General features: G+C 59.9%; 1 protein-coding gene across 4 annotated transcripts in view; it reads left to right on the top strand.

Moving 5' to 3' along the window:
• Positions 1–2035: 2035 nt before the first annotated feature.
• NOS1 (nitric oxide synthase 1) overlaps positions 2036–9888 on the top strand; it is a 74220-nt gene continuing 66367 nt past the window's right edge. The window contains exon 1 of one of the 4 annotated variants that reach the window (XM_085076169.1): positions 2036–2166. The gene's annotated coding sequence lies outside the window, so the exon portion shown is untranslated. The other 3 variants (XM_085076172.1, XM_085076171.1, XM_085076170.1) reach the window with 3 other exon arrangements.

The raw sequence follows: 9888 nt of genomic DNA, 5'->3' as shown, positions 1-9888 counted from the left end.
AAGTTCGCGTGGTTTTCCCCCTTCTCCTTCCCTCCTCGCCATCGCCCGAGCACTTGAAAGGTAAAATAATGATGGCTCGCCATTAATAAACCATGAACGCTCCACACTTCCCCCGGCGAGGGCTTTTCATCTTTCAAAGCCTGCAGGAGCTGGGAAGCAATTAAACCAGGCTCATCCCGGGTGGGGAGCGGGGCTGGAGCCAGCCGGGGGGATTTCTTGGGAAGGGGCTGCTCGTGGATTCTCCCAGCGAGAGAAATGGGGGATTTGGGGGTGAAGAGCCACGGCTTGATGCCATCTCTGCCTCCCTCGCGGGTCACCGTGGTGTCACCAGCTCCTGGATGTGCAATAAACAGGGCGTTGATGGTCAGCCTGGAGGGCTGCCACCAGTCTGGAGGGGACCTGGTCGTCACTGGTGTGTCACTGGTGACTCCAGCTCCGGGGACAGAGTGCTGCTGGCCCTGCTGAGCCCCGCCGAGCCCAGCGCGGGGAGGCTGAGCTCGCTCCTGGCTTGTGGGTAATGAGCTGCCAGCGCCAGGACAGGGAGAAATGTGCAAAATATCCCCCAAAAGCAGCTTTAATGGCGGCTTTGGAGGATTAGGGATGCCTTTGGATCCATCCCTGCGCGGGTCTGTGTGTGTGTGTGTGCAGGGAGAGGCACAGGGACAGGCACACGTGGATGTCACCTCCTCCCTGCCGGCGTGAATCACGGCCATGAATATTTCACAGGCAGAGGGAAAACGCAGAGGTGACAGAGGAGCTCAACCCCCAGGCCAGCAGCTCTCCTGTCGCTGCTCCCGGGTGAGCCCACAGCGTCATTCCCACTTGGATCCCGGTGCTGTTGGCACAGTCGGGATGCACCAACATCAAACAGGGCTTGCTGTGGGGTGGGGACACTTTTGGGGTCTGTGAGGATGCTGGAGGTAGAAGCCAGCTCTGTTCCCACCAGGGAGGGTGGCTCTAAACATGTCCCCATGTGTCCCAGTGCTGCTTGGGTGACCCACTGGGGACACGGGGCGTGTTAGAGACACAAATCAGCCTCGATTTGTTCAACTCTCTCCCCAAATTAAGCCTTTTATTGACCTGAACGTAAAGCCTCAGCCACGCCGGGGTGCGGCGGTCAGACCTGGCCGGTGGCCACAAGGCTCTGCTCACCGTGGGACCAGCGCTGTCCCCGCAGGGCCAGCCCCAGGCGCCGCGACAGCTCCGGGCTCCCCTTTCGGCTCCGGATCAGCAGGAACGGGACAGAGAAAGGCTGGCGAGGGGCCGAGCCGGGGTGGCGAGTCAGAACAGCCTCGGCCAGCCCCAGCCCGGCGCCGGGGGGTCCCGGGGAGGGCAGAGCGGGGAACCCACAGGTGAAGGCACAGCTCGGAGCCGGACTGGCGGCCATCCCACAGAATCCCTGCCCCAGCCCGGAGCATCCTGCCCGTGCCGGTCCTGCCCAGGCCGGCACAGCCCCACAATGGGACATTGTTCGCTGCTCTGATTTATGTTTCCTCCCCAGGCTCGGCTGGCCTTTCTCAGGAGCCGCGAGGAGCGCAGGGCTGGAGCTGTCGGGGGGGCCTGGGGTGGGCTGAGCCCCCCGCAGCCACCCCAGCCCGGCCCGGGGGAAAAGGAAAGCTCCAGCTCTCTTTTAGGGCTTGATTAGGTCATTTAGGGCTGTCTCCCCGAGGGGGACACGCTGGGACAGCCCGGGAGAGCCCCAGGGAGAGCCCCGGGGAGGCTGCGGCTGCCCTAGCCGGGGCTAATTGGCCACTTGCGCCGTGGCCACCCGGCCTGTGACAGGATTGTCGCTGTGAGCCAGCGCGGAGCTGATCCCCCCTGGCCGAGAGACCCGGAGGGATTAATTCCAGCCAGGAAACGTCCCCCGGGGGCTTCCATCATCTCCCCCCACCTGCCGGGAAGGGGCTGCCCTGCTCTGTGTCCCCCCGCTCCTGCTGTCCCATTGCTCAGCAGATTCTTTCCTCACCTCTATTTTTACGCTGCCGTCGGGGACAGAAACCTGAGCCCCGCAGACACTGCTGAGCTCCTGCCGGGCTGCCAGAGGAGGACTCTTCCCTCCTGGCAGCTCTGGGAAGGAGGAGTGATCCCCAGTTCCCAACTTTTTATCCCAAACTCTGCACCTGCGCCCTCCTCCAAAGAGTCGAGACGAGCCCTGGGCAGCACCAGGTAGAAAAACTGGCTGGATTTTTTTCCTGTGCCCTGCAGATATTTATTTATTCCTTGCTTTTTGGGGGGACTGGGTGGATTTCCGTGCCTGGATTGAGGGGTGGGTGGGGGTTCAGGGCACCCTGGGTGTGCTGTGAGGTCCCTGTGGGGTGAGGAAGGGTTTGTGATGCTGAAGGAAAATAATCCCACACTCAGGGGTTGGGCTGGGCACCTGGAGGGGAGAAGCTGCCCCAGAGGAGAATTGGCCCACCAGGGTGTGGGTGACCTCAGCGTGCCAGATGTCACCCAGGGTCTCTGGAGAGCATGAGGAAATCTCTGTGCCCCCATTTTAGGGACAGCCATGGGGTAGGGATGGAGCTCCGTGGTACCCCCTGGCTCCATGGCCCCACTTCCAGCTGGTGGAGAGACACATCCCAGCATCGTGGAAGGTGCCAGGCACTGTGGATGAGCCTCCAGCCTCTCCTCCCATCCTTTTTGGCCAGCAGGTTCCGTGGGGACAGCTCAGCCCCACAGCCATCGGGCACCATCCCGAGCTGGATGTGATTCCATGTGGGATCACAGTCTGGGAGCACTGGGATGCTGCTGGCAGGGACTGCAGACCATTTTTCCTGTTTTTTCCAACTCTTTCTGCACCAAATCACCCCCAGCCGTGCTGCAGTGCTGGGAGCTCCCGGCGGGATTTGTGCAGCAAAATCTCCCTCCAGGAATACCTGTTTTTCCCGGGAGGTTTTTCCAGAGGTTGGTTTGCTGGCTGCTGTGGCACTTGTGGCCCTGCTGTCCCTCTGTGTCTGGTGACACTGCACCAACAGCCTCTCGTGGCTGGGGGGCTGCAGGAGGGGACAGCCACCCCCCTGGATGGCAACGCTGGGATTGATGTCCCTGGATTGGGTTTCAGATATTTTTGGTCCTGTAAATCCCATGGGTGACAACGCTCAGCACCATGGGTCCTTCCTCCACATGGCCAAGCTCTCTTTTGGGATTTACCCTTCCTTAACTCGTATTCCCAGCTTTTTGCTCCATCCATCCCCAATTCCAGCACCCTGTTTACCCCTTCCATGGGGGGGTTTGCTGCTGGAATTATCCCTCCCACGTGGGGATCAGACCCTGAGCCCGAAATCCGAAACATTTGGCTGTTTCCTGGTTCATTCTGCATTTCCAGCAGTGCATCCATGCTTTGGGAGCAGCTGAACCATGCGGGAATGGCTCTGCATTGGTGTTGCAGGCTGCACATCATGGATCTCATGCATCCACAGCGATGCAGGGAGGCTCTGGAGAGCTGGGAAGGGGAAGGGGAAGGGTCTGACACTGGGATTTATTTGGTTTTGGCAGTGGGAATTCCTTGGTTCTGGCAGTGGGATTTACTTGGTTTTGGCAGTGGGAATTCCTCAGTTCTGGCAGTGGGAATTCCTCAGTTCTGGCAGTGGGAATTCCTCAGTTCTGGCAGTGGGAATTCCTCAGTTCTGGCAGTGGGAACTCCTCGGTTCTGGCAGTGGCAATTCCTGGCTCCATGGCTGGGCAGACACCCCCAGTGGCTTTCCCCAGCTCCTACCCCCGGGCTTGGCTCGGAGCAAACCTGCCCGAGGCGCGGAGGCAAATGGATTGATGGCCTCATTATCCCTGCTCCATCCCACACCTTAAATACCACGGCCCGGGAGCTGCTCCCACACCTCCCGCGGGGCACCCTGGGCTGCTTTTCCTGGGAAACAGCACTGAGGCCTCCCTGGATGCAGCGGTGAGCAGGATCTGGGCTGTGCTGGGGCTGGGGGAGATGCTCCGCGCTGGATCCGTGTGCCAGGGGGTTGGGATGGCGCTGGATGGGATGTCGTGCTCTGGGGTGCCTATTGTGGGGAAATCTGGGGCATGAGTGGCTGGGAAGGTTGTGCTCTGCTCCTGAAGGGAGAAGGGAATTGCTGTGGATCCAAACACTGCTCTTGTCATGGGAATGAGGTGGGAAAGGCAAATATGCCTTCAAATATTTGGGAAGCTGCTAAAAGAGCAGTTTCCCTGGTGGGAGCTGCATGCTCCTGCCTGGCTGCAGCTCCATCCAGGGTATCCATCCATCCATCCATCCATCCATCCATCCATCCACGGCTTCCTCCTGTGCTGCTGGAGATGTCCAAGCCCCTTCTCTGAATGACAAAGTCGATTATAAAAATGGGGAAATGGCCTGTCCATCAGTCACAGCACCTTTTCCAACCCTCATTTCCATGAATCTGGTAGTGTCTGAGGATGGATCTTGGGAATCTGGGATTGGGAAACCACAGCTGGGGGTTCAGAACCACTGAGCTGCCCTGATGCCTCTGCCGAGAGGTGGCTGCTTGAAAATCTTTCCCGTGGAAATTTGTTGGTTAAACGACCTTGGGGCAGAAGAGCAGGGATGGATTCTGGCTCTGGGAAAGGAAAGTGCTGGATTAAATGGCTCCCAGATGGATAAAAGTGGAGTTTGGAGCGAGGGCACGCAGGGTTCCTGCTCTCGTGAGCTGCATCCGAGTCACCTGGGGATGGCAAGGATCGTGTGAAGTGCAGCAGGTCCTGCTCTGGAGGTGTTGACAGTAGCGATGTGACATCAAAAACTATTTTTATTTTATTTTGTTGGGCTCCTTGGAGTTAAACTGAGGCTTTTGTGCGAGTGAGCCACGTCTGTGTTGGTGCAATAGGTGGGTCAAGCTCATTTCTCCCTGCTCAGGACTCTAAAGGTGATAAAATCTCTTAAATTTAAAGAAAATTGTTTCTGGGGACATTCAGAGGCTTTGCAGCCGAAACTGATGCTGAGTTGAGGTGCAGCTTGTCCTGCTGGATGGGACGTTTGGAGGGGACAGGGACAACGAGATCCCTGGGGATGATTTAATCTCCAAGGACTCCTTTAATTAACGCAGCAGCCCTTGGATGCATCCTAATTGCCGGGGCACGCCTGACTGCAGCACCCGGGGGCTGAGGTCGTGGTGAGGAGCCTGGACGTGCCTTAGTGCTCTCCCTCCCTTTGGAGCTGAGAAAAATCAATGGAAAACCCTTCAAACCGCCCGGAAAGCCCCGATATCTCCTGATCAACCTCAAACAAAACCCCACTGCTGCGCCAAGGACAGGAGCTCCTTGCGTTCTCCTCGGCGAGTGGGTTAAAAACCAAACCTTTCCTTGGAGAGGGATAAAATTCCTGGGGTTTAGGGCAAAAGGAGCCTTGCCTGGCCCAGCTGTGGGGTGCTTTTCCTGGCTCTGCACCTTTGGGAAAAGCCTTTTGTGGAGGGGAAGGTCCTGATCCCCTTCAGGGGCTGCAGACTCTTCCTGCTTTTCCCGTGATGTTCGGAACTCAACCCCGGAGTTTTCTCCCACCCTCTCCTTCCTCCCCAACCCCACCAAGGGAGACACAGCCCCCGCTAAACGCCCGAAAATCAGCTGAAAGCTGTGGTTAGGCAGGCGTGGAGCAACTTCCAGCCGGCAGAGATTAAAAGTTACTGAATAACCCAACTCCTCCGTCAGCCCCGGCGGCTCCGGGGGCTGCGGCCGCTGCCAGGTGCCCGGCGGGCATTTCGGTCACCCCGAAACCACGAGGAATCTCCCCCCATCCCAGCCCCGGCGAGCCGCAGGGGATGTCCTGCATGGGCTGCTGAGCAGGGTGAGTCCTGGAGCTGAGCTGGCGAGGGGACAAGGACGGTGCTGGCCCCGCCAAAGGGCAATGCCACCGTGGGAAAGGCGGCGGGGAGCGCGCAGCCGGCTGGGCACGGCTCACGCAGCCCTCCCGCAGCTCCAGCGCCGGCTGAGCCCTTTTCCTGCCGCTGCCCAGCGCCTCCTTCCCCGGCTCTGGACGAGCCATGGCCTCGGTGTGTGCCTTTTGTTTGCTCTTCCTTTCGGGACCCGCAGCCCGGGGCGGGGGGAGCGGGGCTCCGGCCAGGCGGCGGGGGCGAGCGGGGCGCCGTGCTCGGTGGCCTCTCCGCGGCTCTCTCCGGACACAAGTAAGGCTGGCGGCGGCGGCGGGGACATCCCGGGGGGGTGGCCCGGAGGGTGGCAATGCCTGTGGCTCTCACCGAGGTGGGAGTCGCAGTTTTGCAGGAGTGGTTTGCTCGGGATGGGATCCTGGGGGTTTGCTCTGCCCCGGCTGGTGTCTCAGCCTGGGAATCACAGCGGGATCGTCGCTGATCCCCAACCCTCTGCCCTGGGACACGCCTTTGGCCTTGGCAGGGTGGGCTGGGGATGCCATCAGCACCCGGAGCAGGTCTGCACTTCCCTCCTAGCTGCGCTCTGCAGGACTTTGTTAGGCTCTGACAGCCTTAAAACCCCCTCCAGGTGCACCTTGCAACACCTGGAGCACCTTTAGCTTCTCCTCCGCACCTCGGGCCGGCAGGGCCGCGCTCTGCCTTGGCTAAACCACCGCGGATTTTGGCTCGTGGAGAGGCGTGGGGTGCAGAGGAGCGGCTGTGGGGATGGGGAGAAGGAAAAGCGCCCAGAGGGGAAGGGAAGGGAAGCATCTCCAGCGGGGAGGCGGTGCGCTCCTTCCTCCAGCACGGAGCTCATCCTGCAAACTGCGTCGGCACCGCAGCTGCTCCGGCTTCCTGGGAAGTCCTATTGATGCCAAAGCAATCCTGGAGAGGGAGGGGGAATGACTAAAGTTATCCGCGGCCGTGTGCCGCCGCAGATGCGGGGTCCTTCCCCCCCTTCTCCCTGTTTTTTTGGGGAGGGGTTCCGAGCCTGTGATCAAAAGCTGGAGCTGGCGTCCATCTGCTTCTGACAACCTGAGCGCTCGCTGGCAGCTTCTGCATTCAGAGCCTTGAATTCCTCAATAATTAGAGGAGTTTTTTCGGAAAAAAAATCCCCATCTGGGCTTTTTCATGATGGCAATGAAAAGCCAAGGTGGGTGTGGGAGTGGGGCAGGTGGATTTTCAGCCTTAGCAACCCAAATCTTGAAATATTACATCAGCACCGAAGAGGTGTAATTAAGTAGGAAACAAATGAGCCCAGCTAATCTGTTTTGCTTGTTTGAGCTTAGCGGAGTGCAGAAAACAAACAGAGGCTGAATGATGAATGAGACTTCTTTTTATTGATTTTTTTCAAGGGTTTTTTCTTTCCCCGAGCCCCGGGGGGCGGCTTGGGATGTGGGTCAGGAAACGCGGCCGCTCTCCCCCGCGGCTCCGAGGTCACCCGGACGTGGCAGCCGGGGCTCGGTGTCGCCGCTCGCCCTCTCCTCGCTTTAGTTGCCTGCCCGGCTCGCTCGGATTCCTTCCCGCTGGGTTGGGATGATCCCAGCGCTGCTCTTCCCCGCGGCTGGGGTGGCACAGAGCCGTGCCCCGCGGCTGGCCGCTCGGGTGTCCTTTAGCGTGGCGCTGCCACCTCACCGCTCCCTGCCGCAGCTCCTCGGGACGCGAGGGCATCGCTCGGCGCTGGGCTTTCCGCAGGGAATCGATGCCGTCGGGGCACCCTTGGGTGCCAGAACTGGGGGAGGCTGCTTGGGGACCTCACAGAGCTCTCCCCACCCCCCCTGTCCGCAGCCACCCCACAAAGGCCGGGGGGACCCGGCCCTGCTGGGAGGCTTTGGCAGCTCTTCGAACACCCCCGAGGGCTCCAGCAGCTCGGATGTGTCACCGCGTGTCCCCGCCCGGCCCTGTCGCAGCTGCCGTGGCATCTCCCCGCTCGCTGTCCCGGTTTCCCCGGCGGGGACTCGCGGGTCCGGGGCCGCTTTGGGGCAGGCTGGGGTTTGGGATTGTTTTCTGGCCGCTCCCGTGCGCTGTCGGGCTCCGGCAGTGACACGAGGTGCCAGGAGCAGATGGCAGCCATCGGCCGGGCTGCCTCTCAGATCCCTGTGGCTGCTGGCACCGTGCTGGGCAGCGGCTCCTCGTAACCCCCTCGCTCCCACGCTGCTCTCAGGGGAAAAGCCGGGGGGTTTTGGGGCGCTCTTCGTCCTACGTTTGCCATTTAAGCCCCGCGCCCAGCCTGCCGAGGAGTTTCTCGTTGCTGTTCAGGGTGTGATGCCCCGTGCTGGCGTTTGGAGGTGTGGAGGGAGTTTGTGGGTCTGAACAAGGACCCTGCTCCCCCATCCCCCTCCTGCCAACCCTTCCAGAAATGCATTTCAAACCAGAGCAAATCGCAACTTCTTTGGCCCCAGGAGGGCAGTGGCTGTGCCATGGATGGAACAGCGTGGCCAGGGGGATGTCAGCATGCGGGGTGACGTGCTGAGCTCCATCCTGACCCCAGACTGCCCCTGAACCGGCACAGGAGATGCTCCCAGAATGGGAGAGCCCCAAACGCTGCACGGCAGAGGCGACGCTCCCAGTGTCGCTGTCCCGGGCAGCGTCCCCCAAAATCCCCCCAAATCCCCCCGGTGCTTCCTCGGCACCCACAGCACTCGCTCGGTGCTGCCCCTCTGCAGCCTCCCCGCCGGGGTTGTGCCCCGAGAGGAGCCCCCCGCACCCCCGGCTCTCCCTGCGCCCCCCCAGCCCTGCCGCAGCCTCCCCTCTGCCCTCCCTCCCCTCCCGCCCCCGGAGCGCCCGGGAAATTGGGCAGCGGCCAAAATGAAACAAGTTTTCCCCTTCCCTCCTGGGTGACAATTTCAAGCCAGCGGGAGCTCTGTGGCCACCAGCCAGCTCCCCAATCCACTCCCCTCCGCGGGGAGCAGCAGCCCGTGCCTCCCGCCAGAACCAGCACAAACACTCGTGTTGTTATTATTATAATCATTATTATAATATTTCTTTTAAATTCCGTTTCTCCTCGGCGAGGGAGAGGCTGGAGCGATTTATTCGCAGGCGATGCGGTGGCTGCCTGGTCTCAGCCGTTCTGCCTCTCCTCTCTCCGAGTAATCAGAGCAGCTCTGGAAGAGCAAATTGAGCAACTCGGTAGCGGGCGGTGTCTTCCTCGCCGAGCGAGGCTGTTTATCCTCCTCGTTTGGGTTTCAGATGAATAAATTTGCCAGACAACAATGATATTACCCTCGTCTCAAAGACTTTATCAATTTGCAGTTGTCTCTGCGCTGATAGTTTTTTATTGAGCTGTCTGAGATGATTTCCAAAGAGAGGACTGCAATTTCAACTATTAAGTAATTTGGGAGAGCAATTAGTGTGAATCTGGAAACTCCCTGTGTCGCTCCTGAATAAATCAACCTCTCTGCGAGAGCGGTGCTGAAAGAGCCTGGGCTGATTTATGGAGAACGGGGGGGGTTCAGCCAGGGAAACAACAAGGAGAGAGTTTCTTGCCTGGAAAACTTTAAAGCTGCGGTGATGCTGTCGTTCAGAGGGTGTTGGGGTCTCGAGGGAGCTGGGATTTCCTCCTGGGGTGTCCCCTCCGTGCCCCCCATCCCACAAGGGTTCTCCTCTGGCCCTGAGGTGCTGCCTGGAGAGGGCTGGGCTTTGCTCCCGCCGTGGTTTTCCCAGGGGAGATGGAGGAGGGATGGCAGCGATGGGGGCAGGGAGAGGAGGGAGGGCAGAGGAGATCCCACCTCCTGCCCTACCCCAGGATTCCGTGGGGTTGCATCCAGGTCACATCCCCCAGTTTTAAACAGGGACAGGATGGATTTGGATGTGATACAAGGAAGGTTTTTAGGATGAGGGTGGTGAGATGTGGCTGTCCCTGGATCCCTGGCAGTGTCCAAGGCCAGGTGGGACAGGGCTTGGAGCAGCCTGGGACAGTGGAAGGTGTCCCTGCCCATGAGAGGAGGTTAGAATAGACCTCTAAATGTCCTTCCCAATCCATCCCATGACTCCATTCCATGACACTACAGGACACAGTCCAAGGCCTTGCAGA

This window comes from Lichenostomus cassidix, chromosome 15 (assembly GCF_008360975.1).
Source record: "Lichenostomus cassidix isolate B80296 chromosome 15, HeHo_3.0, whole genome shotgun sequence".
Classification (NCBI taxonomy): domain Eukaryota; kingdom Metazoa; phylum Chordata; class Aves; order Passeriformes; family Meliphagidae; genus Lichenostomus; species Lichenostomus cassidix.
The sequence above is the reverse complement of the archived record's forward strand: the minus strand, read 5'-3'. Positions and strand labels throughout refer to the sequence as shown.